General features: G+C 45.7%; 1 protein-coding gene across 1 annotated transcript in view; it reads left to right on the top strand.

The window, feature by feature from the left end:
- igsf11 (immunoglobulin superfamily member 11) overlaps nt 1-14953 on the top strand; it is a 203175-nt gene that overhangs the window by 116582 nt on the left and 71640 nt on the right. The gene's annotated exons all lie outside the window — the stretch shown is intronic.

Here is a 14953-nt window from a genome sequence, read left to right as displayed (position 1 = left end):
CTGCCTCTCTCAAGATTCATAACGAGAGGATTTGAGTAGAGTATTGGAGTATAGAAGTCCTTCTGAGTTGTACAGGGCCCTGGTGAGACCACATCTGGAGTATTGTGTGCAGTTTTGGTCTCCTAATTTGAGGAAGAACTTTCTTGCTATTGTGGCAGTGCAGCGTAGGTTCACGAGGTTAATCCCCAGGATGGCTATATTTAATTGGCCAGTTCATTGGCTATATTTAAGAGGGAGTTAAATGTGGCACTTGTGGCTAAAGGGATCAGGGGGTATGGAGAGAAGGCAGGTACAGGATATTGAGTTGGATGATCAGCCATGATCATATTGAATAACGGTGCAGGCTCGAAGGGCCGAATGGCCTACTCCTGCACCTATTTTCTATGTTTCTATGTTAAAACTGTGGACCATCTGTGTATGTTTCAGACAAAGCTGTTGATGTTTTTGAGCAATTGAGCTTAGATTTTGGCTTTACACAGAAGCTTAGAAATTGTTAAGTGAGTTGTCAAGTGTGCAATTCCCTCAACTTTTATTTCTAATAGTTCGGCTTCATCAACAGTTATTATTCGCTCTCAGAAAGCACACTGAGTGCGTGCTGACTAGCAATTACCCGCACACTAGTTTATCCTGCACATTAGGGACAATTTACTGATGCCAATTAATCTACAAACCTGCATGTCTTTGAAATGTGGGAGGAAACCGGAGCACCCAGAGAAACCCACGCAGTCACAGGAGATGGTACAAACACTGCAGACAGCACCCACAGTCAGGATCGAACTCGGTGGGTCTCCAGCGCTGAGAGGCACACATCTACTGCTGTGGGGCTGTAATGATGTAGTATAAGAACTATTGAATGATAAATTATGCATGTATGTGCGAGCCTGCCTTGTGTAATCTAGGGCAGCATGCAGCTTCTGAACCTGTTCCAGACAGGATAAACCATGATCAGTCACAAGGTGAAAGGTCCATCTGTTTAACATTATCCTCAATCTCAAACACAATTGCTGCCTCGAATTGTATTTCCTTGATAGTAAGAGTTAAATGTTTTACTTTTATCCTTCCCATTGTATTGTGATGAGTCTGAATTTGATACCTGGATTTAATTTACCTGTGATGTCTGCGTTTCATGTTAGTTATATTCATGTGTTAAATCACGGAAAATAAGTTTGCTCCAAATGGAGCTTGAAGATTTGCTTCGATAGGGTCAAGTTACACTTGGAGACATGAGGGACTGCAGGTGCTGGAAGCTTGAGCAAAAGATGAAGTGCTGGAAGAACTGGAGTGGGTTAGGCAGTGTCTCGGGAGGCAATGGGCAGGCGACGTTTCAGGTCGGGACCTTTGTTCAAACTGGAAAGGAGCCAACATTGAAAAGGAGACAGAGTGGCGCAGCGGTAGAGTTGCTGTTTCACAGCACCAGAGATCGGGGTTCGATCCTGACTACAGGTGCTGCCGGTAAGGAGTTTGTACGTTCTCCCTATAATGTGGGTTTTCTCTGGATGCTCCAGTTTCCTCCCACACTCCAAAAACGTGCAGGTTTATAGGTTAATTGGCATTTTGTAAAATATTAAATTGTCCCCAGTGTGTGTAGGATAGTGCTAGTATTGGAGTGATTACTGGTCGGCATGGAATTGGTGGGCCGAAGGGCCCGTTTCGATGCTGTTTGCCTCAAAAGGAGAGGTGGGGGTGGGGCAGAGTCTTGCAAGTGATGGGAGGATACGGGTGAGGGGAATTTGATTTGGCAGATAGGTGGAGTAAGTGAATTGGTTGGATAATAATAGCATAAATGTAACAATACATGTTGGATTCATTATGTTTGCAGTGAAATATTGATTTATTTTACATTGCTCTGCACTGCCACCTACATTTATAGTGTACTTTAACTGTGTCACATTCCTCTGTGGGGTTCTGAAGGAACAGCCTCTGTTGCATTCCCCTCTACTTCCCCAGTACAGTCAAACGCCGTAGTCAGGCACCCGTAGGGCTTTGACAGTGATGGACCAGCAGATTTTCTGTCCCATTGGATGTTGCTCTGGTTACTACTCGTTCACTTTTCACTTAGATTTTGCCTGCATCACGGCAGTGTGATAGATTTTCCTGTGAACTTGGTGGGTTCATAGGTCGTGGGAAGAACACAGGCACTTGAAACATTAGCTCCAGATACAGAACTACCTCCGTTCCTGACCCCTGATGCTCCAGATCTTGACCCACATCTCATTGTGTGGACCCTGGCCTCGCCGCCCTCTGGACCCCTCCTGGCTCACATGGACCACTGAGTGAGCAAGAGGCCGAGCATTGGGATTTCCAAGCATTGAGATGTTGAATTATTGGACAGAAATTGAGGAACTCGGAGGGTCAAGCTGCATCTGCAGAGGCAGAAGACTAGTCGAAGTTTTGGATCCTGACACAGGGTGTTGACCAGAAACATCAACCATGCTGCTGCCTCCATACATGCTGCCTGACTGGTGTGTTCCTCCAGCAGTTTGTTTCTTTGCTCCAGATTACAGCATCGTAGTCTCTTGTATCTTTGTTATATTATTGTAATTTCATTATATTCTATCATTGTTCTTTTGGAAATATTTATCTGCTTACCTGTATTGTATTGTGAATGTTATTGTATATTTTATTTTCATACTTCAACTATTTGCATGACCCTTTATATATTTATTTTCATTCTTTTCCCAATTAAATACCGGCTCAACAAACATTGCTGGTAAGTAACGATTGCTGGTAAGAAAGTCTGATTGAATTAATAGTGCCAGAACCACAATCCTGTTCTCAAAGCTAGCATGACCAATGAGCTGATTGGTGACTTCAGGAGGGGTAAGACAGGAATCAACAGATCTGTCTTCATAGAAGGGATGGCGGTGGACAGAATCACCAGGTTCCTGGGCATGTGTATCTCTGAAGATCTGCCCTGGGCCTAGCACATAATTACCATCATAAAGAAAGACCATCAGGGTCTTTACTTACTCACTTAGAAGATGGAGGAGACTTGGTATGTCAACGAAGACTCAATCCATTTCTACAGGTGTGTAGTAGAGAGCATGTTGCATCGCAGCCTGATCATAAACCTTGGAATGGGACGGCGAGTTAAAATGGTAAGCAACCAGTTTATCCTGTATCCACCTATCACTCGCTGGACTTTGTCCTGCCCCCATATCATTTTCAGCTTTCTCCTCTCTACTTCAATCGGTGTGAAGACTGGTCCCGACCCGAAACCTCTCCAGAACCGCTGAGTCACTCCAGCACTTTGTGTCTTTTTTTAGTTTTCTGACCACAGCCAAAGCATTTCTAATTGTTTTTGAATTTCACAAGATTTTTTGCTCTGTGCACTATAGGATCTCTCATTTTATTTTATACTTTATTATTTTTCCACTCCTGTAGTTTTAGCATTTTCTGAGATGACTGCAAAATATATTCACAATTCTCTTCAATTGATTTCTCCATTGATTGTCTGCCTTGAGAACTATTCTGTTTTTTTGAGGCAACTCATTATCCTCTTAAATAGCAATACTGAGGATTTTGATATCATGATAGAATTTGAGAACTCCTAACCAGAATAAACTATGAGACATCCCTCAGAAAACTGTGGCAATGACCTGACACCACCTTTCCGCTATCCTGGTTACTCTCCTTCCATTCTTTCTCTCCACGGGGATGAAGAAGGGTCTCAACCCGAAACATCACCCATTCCTTCTCTCCAGAGATGCTGCCTGTCCCGCTGAGCCACTCCAGCATTTTGTGTCTACCTTCGATTTAAATCACCATATGCAGTTCTTTCCTACACATGTAATCATCCTCTGTTTGTTTCAAGATTACTGCACAGTGTGGTTTGGTTTCAATGGGTGTTTAAGAAGCTGATAACTCAAATAGTCATGGAACAAATAAAAAAAATCAAGCACATTCCTTCCATTTGCCAGACCATCACACAAACCAACCTCCCTTCCATTGACTCCACTGACACCTCACACTGCCTCAGCAAGACCACCAACATAATCACTGACGAGTCTCACCCCAGTCACTCCCTCCTCTCTCCTCTTCCATCAGGCAAGAGGTTTTCAACAGTGAAAATGCACACCTCCAGATTCAGGGACAGTTTCTTCCCAGCTACCATCAGGCATCTGAACCGTCCTATCAACAACTGGTGAGAGGTCCCGAGCTAGTATCTACCTCATTGGAGACCCTCGTACTATCTTAATCGGACTTTATCTTGCACTAAATGTTATTCCCTTTATAATTTATCTGTACACTGTGAACATGGTTGTCACCTATCCTCACTGATTGTGATCGAGGACCCAGCTGCAGAGGGGAGAACTGAATACTAGAACCAGAAGTTTGTGAATGAGTTAGGTTGGAACGATGATGTTGAAGGCAGAGCTATAGTCAATAATAATAGTCTGAGGTAGGCGCACTCTTCATCCACATGCTCCAGGGATGAGGGTAGGGCCAGGGCGATGGTGCCTACCGTGGACTTGTTTTGGCTGTAAGCTAATGGCAGTGACTGGGTGGCTTATGTGCGCCATTACCAGTCTCAAAACTCACTGGAGGATGGCGTTGGCAATGCCACTGGAGGTAGTCATTAAGGCAGGCTACCTTGTGTGCAATATTCCTTCTCTTTTCTCCATCCCCTGATTCTCTGTGCCTGAACAAGCAATTACAGTCATGATTTAGTTTCGTTCAGAGATACTGTGTGGAAACGGACCCTTCGGCCCATCGAGTCTGCGCGACCAGCAATCACCAATGCACTAGTTCTGAGATTACTCTTCGGACTGAAGAAGGGCCTCGACCCGAAACATCACCTATTCCTTTCCCCCAGTGATGCCGCCTGACCCGCTGTTACTCCAGCATTCTGTGTCTATCTTCGGTGTAAACCAGCATCTGCAGTTCCTTCCTACACAGCTCTGAGATTAGTTCATCTTGTTGATCCTATTTTTCTCTCTCCACCTCTCCCTCCCTCCCTCCCTCGCTCCATCCTCTCCCGCTTAAACTGCTTTGTACTCCAGGGCTTTCTGTTTTTGTTTTGGATAAATGAGGATTTAGACAGAGGATTATAGACTGGCATTATGAATGTATCTCTCCGTTTCCCAGAGAGGTGATGTCATTATGATGAGTTGGTTGCAGATTGGTGCTCGCGGTGCTGTCACAGACCGTAAGAGCAGAGGCTGGAGTCTCATTTATATAATTAAAACAGAAGGCAAAATATCATTTATTGAAATATTCAAGTGTTGAATTGACGGCACATTTATTTTTGGGTTTTGAAAGTATGATGAGAATGAATTGGCCTAGCATTAAGTTCAATTAAACAATTTAAAAAAAACAGTGACAATTCTACAGTTTTTATTAAAGTGGGTAATTCATAGGTCCTTGTACTTTGGTTCAGTTCAAATGATTTCTTTGACTTTTCTGGAAAGCTGGTTAACTGCACCGCTTTTGGAGAAACCTTGAATAACTAACTGTGGGCAACATTAGGATGTTCATGTTAAAGTCAGAGTTTGTATTGGGGATAAATAAGTTACATCAATGTTAATGATATCCAACAAAGGTTTAGTTTAGTTTATTGTCATGTGTACTGAGGTAAAATGAAAAGCTTTTTGTTGCATGCTATCCAGTCAGTGGAAAGACTGTACATGATTACAATCGGGCCGCCCACAGTACACAGATAGAGGATAAAGGGAATAATGTATAGAGCAAGGTAAAGTCCGATTAAAGATAGTCTGAGGGTCTTTACTGAGGTAGATGGTAGCTCAGGACCACGCTCTAGTTGTTGATAGGATGGTTCAGTTGCCTGATGACAGCTGGGAAGATACTGTCCCTGAATCTGGAGGCGTGCGTTTTCACTGTTGAAAACCTCTTGCGTGATGGGAAAAGAGATAGTGACCGGGGTGGGACTCATCCTTTGATTATGTTGTTGGCCTTGCTGAGGCAGTGTGAAGTGTAGATGGAGACAAAGGAAGGGAGGTTGGTTTGTGTGCTGGTCTGGGCTACCCCCATAATACTCTGCAATTTCTCGTGGTCTTAGGTGGAGTTGTTCCCAAACCTGATGTGATATATTTCGATAAAATGCTTTCTACGACCGACGCATCTGTAGAAGTTGGTGAGAGTTGCAGGGTACATGCCGGATTTTCATAGCCTTGTAAAGATGTCGGGGTGTTGGTGTGCTTTTTGGCAATTGGTTTCATATGGGTGGTCGAGGACAAGTTGCTGGTGACATTAATCCCCGGAACTTAACTTTCAAACATTGCTACTTTGGCGCACCAATGCACGCCCGGATACGTGTACTCTAGAATTTGCAACTGTTCCAAGACTAATCAGGCCCCAAAATACATTTCTGAAAAAGCACAATGGAAGCCAGGGCTGTTTGGGAACATGAATAGTTCAGTGCTGACCTTCCTCGTAAATTTTGAAAGAGTTTCTGTCCCTTAATGTGGCTTGTGAGAGGACTGCTAGATCCGAATCTTTCTCACCCACAATCTGCCGAGATATTGACAGATTGATGTACCCAATTAAGCAGGTTCATTAAGCTATCGTTTGCAGTGACAGCTTTTGGAGTCTTGGCCCGATCCTCTGAAGAAGACTCCAGTTTATTTCCTTCAGCCACATTTGGGAAAATTGAGCAATAGACTGGCATGTGTCCCAGGCCCTTTCCCATCCCTCCACCTGGCATTCCCTGGTCTGCTCACTCTGGTGAGTATCTGATGTGCATCTCTTTGAAGAGTCCTTTTCTGCAGGGTCCGTTCCCAACATCACTCGGCAGTCGATTCTGGCACCATGTTGCAAAAAATATGTCTAAATGCTTCAATTTAAGTTAAAAGACTTTCTAGCAGTGCGCCCAACAGGCACAAAATGAAGTGTCACAAGATCTGATATTTCTACAAGAGAAGCTTTAGCTTGCTCTTTCAATGGTGCTTTTATTGTCACGTGTGCAAAGTGCCAACACAGTTAACTTATTTTTTCCTTACAAACAAACCAGTAGATTATTGCTCCGATTAGCAAGTGTATAGAATAGTCTACTGAGCCCGCATGCAAGAGGCGCCATGTTTTGGCACCATTTTCAAAGTCCACGCTCCAATTCTTATGAGCGGTGCCCGTTCCAGGCCAACCCCAGGCTTTTGCAGACCTCCAGCCACCACCTTCCTTGGAAGTCACGTCCCTCTCTTCGCCTGTCCTCCTTTGTACCCCGGGGGTGGTTCGACCCCGGTTCCCTCTCCTCTCCCACCTGCCTCGCTCCTCGCCCGTGGTTGTCACCGGCTCCCTCCTCCCGGTTTCTTGTCCTGGGTGAACGAGCAGGGGCCGGCTCTGCGGGCTCCCCTTTCCAGGCCGGGGATCCGCTGGGTCCAACTAGCAGATCCTGGGAGCCCTCAAACACGAAAGGCCTCTGAGTGTCTGAGTCCTCGTCTAGCATTCAATCCATAAAAATTTCATTATGTCTACCCCACAGTGGACATTGCACTTTATCTATAGTACGATACGTTACAATAGAACTTTATTTATCCCAGGAGGGAAATTGATCTGCAAATAGTCATAAAAAGACACAAAATACATGTAAAAAGAAATTAAAGTGACGAGTGGAAAGGCTTGGGGGATGTGCAAAGATTGAGAGGGGGGGAGGAATAAGAGGGGGAGAGGAGAGTCCGTCTCTGTCTACCCCACGACAGAAGGGGAATAGTTGTAAAGTTTGATAGCGGGATGTGAAAAGATTGGGGGGGGGGGAGGGAAGAATAAGGGGGGAAGAGGAGAGTCCGTCTCTGTCTACCCCACGACAGAAGGAAGGTAGTTGTAAAGTTTGATAGCCACAGGGAAGAAGGATCTCCTGTGGCGTTCTGTCCTGCATCTTGGTGGATTGGTGAACTGATGCACTGCAATGCTGAGAAATATATTCTACACTCTGTATCTTTCCCTATCTGTTATACTTGAGTTTGACTTGATTGTAGAAAGTCATAGAAACTTACAGCATGGAAACAGGCCCTTCGGCCCAACTTGCCCACACCGGCCAACATGTCCCACCTACCTAAGTTTGGCCCATATACCTCTAAACCTGTCCTATCCATGTACCTGTCTAAATGTTTCTTACACGTTGCGATAGTACCTGCCTCAACTACCTCCACCGGCAGCTCGTTCCAAACACCCACCACCCTTTGGGTGAAAATGTTACCCCTCAGGTTCCTATTAAATCTTCTACCCCCCGCTCCCCCCTTATATCTGATCTATATGGATTGCATGCAAAACAAAATACATGTAATTAAGACCCGCATGCAAGGATTACTGGTCTTAATGACTACAGGCCTGTCGCACTGACCTCTGTAGTCATGAAGACCCTTGAAAGGCTTGTGGTGGCCAAGCTGAAAAATATCACAAAACCCCTGCTGGACTCTCTGCAGTTTGCATATCGGGCCAATAGATCTGTGGATGATGCAGTCAACCTGGGCCTGCACTTGATCCTCCAGCACCGAGACTGCCAGGGGACCAATGTGAGGATTTTGTTTGTTGCTTTTAGCTCTGCATTCAACACCATTGTGCCAGAGCTACTACGCTCCAAACTTTCCAAGTTGACTGTGCCTGAACCCCTCTGTCGGTGGATCACCAGTTTCCTGACAGACAGGAAGCAGCATGTGAGGCTGGGAAAGCACATCACGGACACGCAAACCCTCAGCATAGGAGCACCGCAAGGCTGCGTACTCTCCACTGTCCTCTACTCTCTCTACACCAATGACTGCACCTCCACTGACTCCTCTGTCAAGCTTCTCAAGTTAGCGGATGACACAACCCTGATTGGACTGATCCAGGGGTGGGGGGTTGAAACAGGGCTTTCTGTCTCTCCCTTCGGGGGAATGCGACTTTCTTGTCGTATCCCCCTTCTCTGCCTCCGTCTGCGCTGAGGCCTAATGGCGGAGCTGGCGACCTCCGGAGGCAGAGCCTGTCAGGACTCGCCCTGGGCTGGCTCCCGTGAGGGCGGCCAGGCTCGGGGCTGGAACGGCGCTCCCGTGAGGGGCTGAGACGCTCCCGTGAGGGCGGCCCGGCTCGAGGGTAACGGTGCTTCCGTGAGGGTGGCCCGGCTCGAGGGTAACGGCGCTCCCATGAGGACGGCCCGGCTTGAGGGTAACGGCGCTCCCGTGAGGGCGGCATGGCTCGAGGGTAACGGCGCTCCCGTGAGGGCGGCCTGGCTCGAGGGTAACGGCGTTCCCGTGAGGGCGGCCCAACTCGAGGGTAACGGCGCTCCCGTGAGGACGGCCCAGCTCGAGGGTAACGGCGCTCCCGTGAGGACAGCCCAGCTCGAGGGTAACGGCGCTCCCGTGAGGGCGGCCTGGCTCGAGGGTAACGGCGTTCCCGTGAGGGCGGCCCAGCTCGAGGGTAACGGCGCTCCCGTTAGGGCGGCCTGGCTCGAGGGTAACGGCGCTCCAGTGAGGGCGGCCCAGCTCGAGGGTAACGGCGCTCCCATGAGGGCGGCCTGGCGCGGGGCTGAGACGCTCCCGTGAGGGTGGCCTGGCTCGGGGGTGGAACGGCGCTCATGTGAGGGCGACTCGGCTCGGGGCTGGAACGGTGCTCCGGTGGCTGAGTCGGCGTTCCTGCGGCGGCGGCCTGAGTCCGGGGTTCGGCCGCGGGCCAGTGGACGACATCGTCAACAGCTGCGTCCGCTGGACTGGAGGGCGGCAGCTTCGACCACCCCCGGGCCGCGGAGTTTGAACCGGCACGTTCGCGGAGCTCGGTGAGCCGCGGGACTGACTTACCATCACCCGGTGGGGTATCGCCTCAGCGCAGAGGGAGAAGAGGAGGGAAGAGACAGCAGCCCTAAGATTTTTGCCTCCATCACAGTGAGGAGGTGCTTGGTGAACTCACTGTGGTGGATGTTAATTTGTGTTTACTGTCTGTTCTGTTGTTTATTATTGTATGTTTGGCTGCAGGTAACGACATTTCGTTCAGACCGTAAGGTCTGAATGACAAATAAAGGATCAAATTCTAATTCTAATCTGCCTACAGACAGGAAGTGTCACAGCTGGCGTCCTGCTGCCATCGCAACAACCTGGAGCTCAATGCTCTTAAGATAGTGGAATTGATAGTAGACTTTAGGAGAGCTCCCCCTCCCCTCACCCCACTCAGCATCAACAACACCATAGTCACATCTGTGGAGTCATTGAAGTTCCTGGGAACAATCATCTCCAAGGACCTTAAGTGGGGGGCTACCATCGACTCCACAGTCAAAAAGGCACAACAGAGGATGTACTTTCTGCGGCAGCTGAGGAAGCACAAATGATGGTCCAATTTTAAACGGCCATTGTAGAGTCTGTCCTCACCTTCTCCATCATTGTCTAGTTTGGCTCAGCCACCAAGCACGATACCCGAAGGCTGCAGTGAATTGTCCGATCAGCTGAGAAGGTTGTTGGCTGCAACCTTACCTCCATTGACGAACTGTACACTGCAAAGGCCAGGAAGCGAGCGGGTAAGATCATCTCTGACCCCTCTCACCCTGGCCACAAACTCTTGTAATCACTTCCCTCTGGAAGGCGACTCCGGACTGTCAAAGCTGCCACAGCCAGACATAAAAACAGCTTCTTTTTTTCCCCACGAGTAGTAGCTCTACTCAATAACCAAATATCGGTAGCCTCTGGTATTTTATTTAATTCACATGTTGAATCAATAATATTTTATTATTAATGTTTAATGTTTTATGTATCATTCCTAACTGTCACTGAATGTCATGTTGTCACTTGCGGGCGGAATTTTCTGTCCCATTGGATGTTGCTCCGGTTACTACTCGTTCACTTTTCACTTAGTTTTTTGCCTGCATCACGGCAGTGTGATAGATTTTCCTGTGAACTTGGTGGGTTCATAGGACGTGGGAAGAACACAGGCACTTGAAACATTAGCTCCAGATACAGAACTACCTCAGTTCCTGACCCCTGATGTTCCAGATCTTGACCCCCATCTCACTGTGTGGACCCTGGCCTCGCCGCCCTCTGGACCCCTCCTGGCTCACATGGACCACTGAGTGAGCAAGAGGCCGAGCATTGCGATTTCCAAGCATTGAGATGTTGAATTATTGGACAGAAATTGAGGAACTCGGAGGGTCAAGCTGCATCTGCAGAGGCAGAAGACTAGTCGAAGTTTTGGATCCTGACACAGGGTCTTGACCAGAAACATCAACCATGCTGCTGCCTCCATACATGCTGCCTGACTGGTGTGTTCCTCCAGCAGTTTGTTTCTTTGCTCCAGATTACAGTATCTGTAGTCTCTTGCATCTTTGTTATATTGTGGTGGATGTTAATTTGTGTTTACTGTCTGCTCTGTTGTTTATTATTGTATGTATGGCTACAGGTAACGACATTTCGTTCAGACCGTAACTGTCACTGTATGTCATGTTGTCACTTGTGGGCAGAGCACCAAGGCAAAATCCTTGTATGTGAATACTTGGCCAATAAACTTATTCATTCATTCATTCATTCAACAAAGCTTTCAGTGCTTCGGCATATGTGACGATAATAAAGGTGAACCCAGAATTGAGGAATGTTCGTTATAATTTATTGAAAGTCCTGCCTTTCTGATTATGTAACTACTTGTGTTATTATTCCGAATGATAATATATGGTTTAAATGAAAGCAGACGATGTATTCCAGCATTTGATTCTGTAAGATATAAAATGAGAAAACAATGCTGCTTTACTTGATCCACCTGATCATTTGCACCGTTTGTAGAGTTTGAATTCGGTTCCATTTGTAGTTATTTCAGTGTTTCCACTTTGAAGGAAATTACCTGAAATTCAAGTAAATTTAGAGAAATTAAATAATTTCAGGAAATTTCTTTCCTGAAGCCTTCCCCAACTGCGCACGTGCGACTGCCGCCCACAACTGCGCGCACGCGGAATCCGGGCCCACTGCGCATCCTCGGGGAGACGCCAAAGGGTCCAATCAGGCCCGCGGGATGATTTGCGGAAAAAAAGTATGTACCTGTATATTTGCGACCATTTGGGGGAGGCCCGTCAGCCGCGTCACAATTGAAAATGGCGCCGGTGACGCGGTAGGGCATGCGCAGTTGGTCCGGTATCTGCACGTGCGCAGTTGGGGAAGGCTACCCCGGCCAGGAAATACCATAAATTTCCAGTTAATTTGGAATTCTATTTCAGGAAAAAAAAATGTTGAGGTGTGGAAGCACTGAGTTATTTTCCCTGTTATGTGTTGCTTTTAGCAGGGCTTTGGGCGATATTTGATTTTGGGTTTTTTTTCCCTCTCTCTCCACATTAATACAGCATGGCTCTCTGGTCATGTCCCACAGCACAAAGATGCATAATCACTGCCTGACCTCCATTAACCCATTTGGTGTGGTCTCACCCTGTCATAGACATTCATTTTTTTCTATCAATCTCTCTTTCCCCCCCCCCCCCCACCCCGCTCTATCTTCTGTCCAAGTTCAAATTATCTCTCTTTCCAAATTTTGACAAAGACTCTGAAAGAGACTTTGCTTCTCTGTGTGCAGAAGCTGCATGACCTGCTGAGTATTTACAGACTTTTCTGTTTTTATTTCAGATTTACAGTAAATGCGGATTTTAGACTTTAGAAATACAACCCTATGGCCCACCGAGTCCATGCCGTACATCGATCTTCCCGTACACTAACACAATCCTACACACTAAGGACCATTTACAATTTTTTTTTTTACCGAAGCCAATTAACCTACAAACAAGATGTTTTTGATTTTTCTTTTCCTTTTCATTTACATTTTTTTTGTAGTTGTCAGCATTTACCTCTTTCCTAGTTTGGGATATTGGCAATGGATATTCAAACAGGCTATGTACATGCACCATGTTAGTGGAGATACCTAAAAATAGTTATTTAAAAAAATCAGATTACAGCAGATTGTCTCTATAGCAACAGAAAACACCTGATCACCTCCCTCCAGTCATGTTCTGCAGTGACAAAGGACACATACCCCTGGCAGCTGGGACCATCTTAATCTGCTTATAGCAAAACAGAATTAATCACTCTAAAATGGCATAAGCAATAAAGTACAGTCATTTCATAGCTGAGGTAATGTGCTGCAGCATTTTGCTGTATCACTTCATGTACTTTACATTGGGAATTAATGCTATCACTGTAATACCATACCTAACATCTGTACTTATAATACAAGTTAGCAAGGAAATCTGATTCCGGTTTGGTTTGTTATTCATCAAATTCTGTGCATACATGTTTATGTAAGTATGGAAGAAAGAGTTTGTTTTTACCAAGCAGCATGCTTTTTATTGAAATGATCGCAAAAACAAACTAATTCCAAAATATTATGGAAAGATTACAATTCATGGTGCAGCAGTTTTATTTTCTTATCTCCTCAGTGCAGCAGGGAATATTTAATAACTTTTAAGTGCAGACAGAGCTTAATTAGTGAAATAAGCCTTAGCTTAACACTGATGGATGAGCCTCAGTGAAAAATTGCTGCTTGTGACCAGCATCAGAGAACTTGGTTTGAGGAACTGTATCCAGCCTGAGTTCTTTCGGAGAAAATTGGAAGGAATGGAGGGTGAAAAATAAACGGGCAGCTCAGTGGCACAGGGATAGAGTTGCTGCCTTACAGCGCCAGAGGCTCGTAAGGCAGCAACCCAGATCCTGACTACGGGTGCTGCCTATGCAGAGTTTTTGCATTCTCCCGGTGACCACGTGGGTTTTCTCCTGGTGCTCCGGTTTCCTCCCACACTCCAAAGACATACAGGTTTGTAGATTAATTGGCTTTGGTAAAAATTGTAAATTATCTCTAGTGTGCAGGATAGTGCTAGTGTACAGGGTGATCATAGGTCGGTGTGGACCCGGTCCGAAGGGCCTGTGTCGGTGCTGTATCTACAAGGTTTAAAGTCTAAGGCAAATAAATAAATTGAACCCAAAGAGAGAACCATTTATCTTTCAAGATCTGCTGAATTAAATACCTATTTTGTATCACTGAAGAACATCAGAAGCACTGCTTTTCCAGCAGATTCACTTTATTTGATTTCTAAGCATGTGTAAGGTAACTCTGAAAAATCCCTTGGCAGCTCGTCATTCAATACAAGCTATCTTTAAGCATCAATCTACAAATCCTAAGTAAATGAACTTTGGGGAAGTAAACAGCAGCCTATACACACGGACATGTCATCAGCATTTAAGGATTACCAAGCACACTTTTATCCCTATTATTGTCAGCAATAGTTATATACTTTTTTTCAATTCCTTTTATATCTAGGTGGAGTAGTTTGGCGAAATACATTAATTGTTACGGCAATAATATTAAAATGGAATTAGCTTTCTCATGAAGGAGAAAATTGTTGGCAGATGAAATGCAAAATGCAGTGTCTTGCAATCTATGAAATTTAAATTTTACCTTATTACAAAAAATAATACCTTTAGCTGAAAGCAGCTTCCAATTGGGATGAAGTAATAAAGTTGCAAGAAAGTTTGCTGGAAAAGCAGCGTTTAGCTTTAGTTTAGAGATACAGCACAGAAACGGGTCCTTCAGCCCACTGAGTCCGCACCGACCAGCGATCCTCGTACACTGACACTATCCTACACATTAGGGACAATTTACAATTTTTACTGAGGCCAATTAACCTACAAATCTGTAAGTTTTTGGAGTGTGGGAGAAACTGGAACACCTGGGAAAAACCCACGCGGTTACGAGGTGAACGTACAAACTACATACAAACAGCTCCCGTAGTCAGGATCGAACCCAGGTCCCTGGTGCTGTAAGGCAACAGCTCTACTGCTGTGCCACCATGCTGCCCAGTGGCTTTGATGTTCTTCAGAGACCGAATAGGGATATAATTTTGCAGATCCCGAAAGATAAATAGTATTCTCTTAAGGTTGCATCTGCATTTATTTGAAATGGACTTCGCCATTGGACAAACTCCATACAGACAGCTTTGTCGTGTGGTGATATGTGTTTTATTTGATCGCTCGATTTTTACTACTGTTGAAATTCACAATGTCAAAGTTCATCA

This window comes from Amblyraja radiata, chromosome 14 (genome assembly GCF_010909765.2).
Source record: "Amblyraja radiata isolate CabotCenter1 chromosome 14, sAmbRad1.1.pri, whole genome shotgun sequence".
NCBI classification, from domain to species: Eukaryota; Metazoa; Chordata; class Chondrichthyes; order Rajiformes; family Rajidae; genus Amblyraja; species Amblyraja radiata.
This window is presented reverse-complemented; position numbering and strand designations above follow the sequence as displayed.